This window comes from Diadema setosum, chromosome 1 (assembly GCF_964275005.1).
Source record: "Diadema setosum chromosome 1, eeDiaSeto1, whole genome shotgun sequence".
Taxonomy (NCBI): Eukaryota; Metazoa; Echinodermata; class Echinoidea; order Diadematoida; family Diadematidae; genus Diadema; species Diadema setosum.
In genome coordinates, this window is record NC_092685.1 from 17,397,152 (window position 1) to 17,402,838 (window position 5,687).

The window sequence follows — 5,687 nt, forward strand, 5'->3', positions numbered from 1 at the left end:
CTAAACTTTCGAAACATGAAGAAACCTTATCAAAAGGCATATAGAGAGGAAAATCACAATTACCTGGTATTCAGTTTTGGGTAAGAGAAATGTGCAATGTGCACTTACGAAACTTATAAGTGTGCTTGATAATAATAAGTTAGTGCACCCTGCACACGCCCTGCCACGTTGTTTTTGCAAACTCTGCCCTACATTCCGTGTCTAACCTGTCCACATTGAGCTCACATGGCTGTGAGCTACTTCCACTATTTTTTTAATGCAAAGATCACCATAATACAGACAGCCCAATTTGACTGACAACAAAAATAAAATCATGAATATTGTCATAATCATTTCCCCCTTCTAACTAAGGTACAAATCATTTGAATTTGTGCGGCATGCATTTTGACGTGGAGTAAATCCACTTCTTCACTATCAGGCGCACGAGTTTTAATGATAATACCCTTAGCTGCTTGTGCCAGGTTCTTAGTTTCTTAGGTCCGATTTAATGCCACGTCCACCAGTCTGCTCGTTTCATTTTATACTCTGTTCAAGTTAACGAATATATAGTGCTTGTACAGCAGTGCTCATGTGACAATGATTAAGTGGCGGTTTCGTTCTCTTCAGTAATTCAGAAAGCTTTCGTTCAGAGAACTAATATATTACTGTCTTATCTTACTTAATGTCCCTCGCAGATTGCATAACATAGGCCCATACTTTATTTACGCAGCAGCGGAAGAAGTACTAACATTTAACGTTGTTTCTATATTCTCATTATTTTTACTCGAAAAATAAACGTGCCAGTAGGTTGACATGATATAGAAAGAAAAAAAAAAAAGTACGTTACTTTTGTTCTTCGCTCAAAGTACCGTTTCTAGCTTGGTCGCCCCGGTCCCTCGGGGTCGATGCAGGGCCGGCGCTGCATATTTAAAAGTGGAGGTGGTGGGGGCAGTTAAGATTTTTGGTGCCACTTCCGGGTTTCATCAGCTCACAAGCAAAACACACACACAAAAAAAAAAAACAAAAACAAAGGAAGGGGGCCTTCAGCGCAATTTTCTTGTGCTTTCGGGGTTAATCGGCTGACAAGCAAGCAAAAAAAAAAAAAAAAAAAGCTCAACCACACGTTTTTCTGGTTCCACTTCCGGGATAAAAGAAAAAAAGGGGGGGGGGGTCACAGGTGGTGGGGTTGGCAAGTGGTTGGATCCTGTGTGTTTTCACAATACTATCTTATCTCCAGCTCCGATACACTTGGTGCTTTGTTTGAGGTTCAGCGGTCCATCTGATAGTGCAAAATAATTGTTCCAAATCAACTCACAACACTTTGCAGACCGCCTCGATTAGTTAAAACAGGTTCCCCATGTTTTCATTCAGTGTTTCATTTACATGTTCCCCGTGCAATGACTATAGAAACTTGTATCAACCTGTATTTTACCCATACCCTGAAATCACTTACCACAGATGAACTTTGAAACAGTCGAAACAGCGTGTATACAAGGCATGCAACAAAATACGATTTAAAGCAACGTAGTAATTCCACGTTTGTATGTTTGTCCTCATGATACAAGGCATGAACGTTCACGATCCGTGTATCTTTTTAATGTTGTGGTCATTCATCTTGACTTGTAATGATATCAAAGTAACTATCAAACAGCAATCACAAATCAATCCCACTTCTGAAATGGTGAAGTCAGCTGTAAGTTGGTTGTCAGATTAAGATTGTTTTGTTCCGTCCATATATTTTGTCATTATTTTCCTGAGAGACTCAAGCAGATTTCGTAGATGAATTAAAAAACCATTATTGTAATTACTTGAAACTAAAATGAAAAATAAGCAGATTGATCTATACGGTTCATTTGTTTTGATCTGCAGTTAATTTCTTTTTTCAGTGGCATTTTCATGAATAGATGTGATTAGCTGAATATGACTTTTAATGGAATAAATTCTTGAATATTCGTATTCAATACATAAGAAAAGTTGAACATTAAATGTATAGTACAGCAGAGAGTGATTCAAATGTTGACAATATACTTTACATGAACCACCATATAGATTTGAGGATGGTTTGTACAGTCTGGATTATGATACACATAATATACTACCACACAGATTTTGTAATTATACTCATGCCTCCACTTTATTCACAGCTATTAATGTTCAATAACACGGACTCATTAAGAAGTAAAGCTAAATAAAAACGCAATCAAAATTGTACCAACTTTGCTTTGTTGAATGTGGTATGTATAAAAAGTACTGTTCACCGGTAAATGCCGCTGGATGAAATTTCAAGACTTTAAGTGATTTGTATATGCTTGTATGAATGCAGCCAAAGCAAAATATATGACAAAATGTCAAACAAAACAGAGAGAGAGAGAGAGAAAGAGAGAAAGAAACAGAGAGAGTAATAAAATGGATGTAAGTAGCTAAATTTTAGAGAGAACCACGCGTAAAAAGAGAGTAAGAGTATGATAAAATGGATTTAAGGAGTTATAGATTCTAGAGAGAATTACGCATGTCAATGCGACATGATATTGAGGTACATGTATTCTTGTCGATACAATGATCTATGTGTCATTTACTATCCTAAAAGTCTAACAACATTAATACATTGTATCATGAACAGTGGTATTTACAATGATCTTAGAAAATAGAGGAACCGTTTCATGCTATCGAATGCTAGTAATAGAAAAACAAAGCGATACATAATAACGTTTATCAAAAGAGAGACAAAAAAAAAAACAAAACCCAACTTTACTAAGGTTCAAGAGCTCAATTTGACTGGCTTGAGAGGAAAACGAAATCATTATAGGATAGATATTTGCAGACGAATATTTATACAACTACTGTATATATTAAAACATCATGGAGTGTTGTTACTCTATACAGACTTCATATGCTCAAGTATGGTAATGTCTTCAGCTTGACTGTATAATTTAAATATTTCAAACCGACAAACGGCAAGCCAAAAAACTACACGAAACGAAAACAGTGCCATTACATTAATCATTTACATCTCATTAATCATTTACATCTCATTCAATGAGATGCAGCAGGTGTGTGTGTGTGTGTGTGGGGGGGGGGGGGTAGTTTAGATATTTGGTGGCATTTCCGGGGTATAAAAAAAAAGAAAAAAAGTTGGGGGCCAAGGGGTTGGACCATATTTCTATGTATAATGGAAAATGCAGGTGTGTGTGTGTGTGGGGAGGGGGGGGGGCAGTTTAGATATCATTTTGGTGCCACTTCCGGGGTATAAAAAACCCAAAACAAACAAACAAGTGGGGGCCAAGGGGTTGGACCATATTTCTATGTATAATGGGGAAAAAAAGTAGGAGGTCCGAGCCCCCCCCCCCCCCCTTGCACCGCCCCTGCGATGTACAGTCTACGATTTTTTATGTGAAGATGGACACGTTTTTCATAATTCTTTCTTATCTCCATCAGCTCCGATGCACTTTGTGCTTTGTTTGAGGTCCAATTGACCATCTGGTAGTGCAAAGTGATTGATCCAAATCAACTCACAACACTTTGTAGTTTGTAGACCACCTCGATTGGTTAAGACAGGTTCTCCATGTTTTCATTTGCTGTTTCATTTATCCCGCGCAATGACTTGTATCAACCTAAATTTTTTGCCATACCCTGAAATCACATTACCACAGATGAAACAGTCGAAACAATTCCACGTTTGTATTTTTTGTCTTCATAATACAGGGCATAAACCTTCACGATCCATTTATCTTTTCAGCTTCGTTCTGATTACCTTTACGTAATATTATGTTGTGGTCATTCATCTTGTAATGATATCAAACTATCAAACAGCATATCACAAATCAATCCCACTTTTGAAATGAAGAGGTCGACTGTAAGTTGTCAGATGAAAATTGTTTGTTTTATTCCGTCCTTGTCATTTTTTTCGTGGGATTCTATCATCGATAAGTTAGAAACCATCATTTTGTATATGATAACTTAGAATCAAAGAGAAAAATAAGCAGGTTGATCTACGGTTGATTTCTTTTCTTTTTTTCAGTGTTCCCTGTGATTGTGATGTATTGAATAGAATGTTATTTTGATTAGCTGAATATGACTCTTAATGGAACATATTCTTGAATGCTGTTATTGAATGAAAGAAAAGTTGAAAATGAAATGTGATTCAAGTATTGACAATAGGCTCCATGAACCACTGCATATGATTGCAAATGATTTATTCATTTTGTGTTTTGATACACATGCCATAATACACTGCCACACAGATTGTGTCATTGTACTCATGCCTCTATACTTTATTACACAGCTGTAAATGTTCAATAACACGGACACATCAATAAGTACAATTAACAAATAAAACGCAATCATAACTGTACCAATTATGCGTTGTTAAATGTGGTGTATAAAAACTATTGTTTACTAGTAAATGCTGGATGAAATTTCAAGACTTTAAGGGATTTGTATATGCTTGTATGAATGCAGCCAAAGCAAATACATCTATGACAAATGTCAAACAAAACAGAGGGAGAGAGAGGGATAAAGAAAGAGAGAAAGAAACAGAGAGAGTAATAAAATGGATTTAAATAGCTAAATTTTAGAGAGAACCACGCGTAAAAAGAGAGTAAGAGTATAATAAAATGGATTTAAGGAGTTACTAGAGAGAATTACGCATGTCAATGCGACATATTGAGGTACATGTATTCTTGTCGATACAATAAACTATGTGTCATTTACTACACTAACAGTCTAACAACACTAATACATCGTATAATGGACAGTGGTATTTACAATGATCTTAGAAAATAGAGGAACCGTTTCATGCTATCGAATGCTAGTAATTATATATAATTGCGCAAAATCTGTATCAGGTCACAAAAGATCTCATATCATCTGGACGATTCAACTGATTTTGATTTTGATCTGCAGTAAAGAGAGGGAGGGGAAAAAATTTTCATCCCCAGCAGGATAATGAAATTCAGCCCAGACTAAAGTACTTTTCAGGGATCTGAGGTAATTTCCCTGAAATTGCTTCATGAGTAGTATAATATTTCAACCATCCTGTGTGACAGGTATGCACTCCAATAAGAATCAATGCTCTCAGTGCAAAATACAATAGTGTCGCTTGAAATCGCAGTTGTTTGAGAATAAAGTAGAAATGGAATACATTGTGTTATAGATTTTTTGCAAAATTGCGTAATTGGTGGAGACCAAAACCTTTTAGCCCTGCAGCAGGAATAAGATGATGACAAAAACAGACAAGCAAAGCAATACATCAAAACGTTTATCAAAAGAAAAAAAAAAACTTTACTAAGGTTCAAGAGCTCGATATGACTGGCTTGAGAGGAAAAATGAAATCGTTATAAGATAAACATTTGCAAAAGAATATTTATATATCTACTGCAAGTATATAATATTATTATCATAAAACATCATGGAGTGTTGTTACTCTATACCGACTTTATCTGCCCAAGTAGGGAAATGTCTTCAGCTTGACTGTATGATTTATTATTTCAAAACGACAGACGGCAAGCCAAAAGACTACACAAAACGAAAACAGTGCCATTACATTAATCATTATGTACATGTCATTGAATGAGGGAATACCAGAAAAGGTCGCATAAACATAACGTCGAACATGGAGACAGACTGACATGTAGCAGAAGAATGCATTCGTATGATAATAATACTCATATAACATGTATAAAGAGTATTGATACCACGTATTACCCATT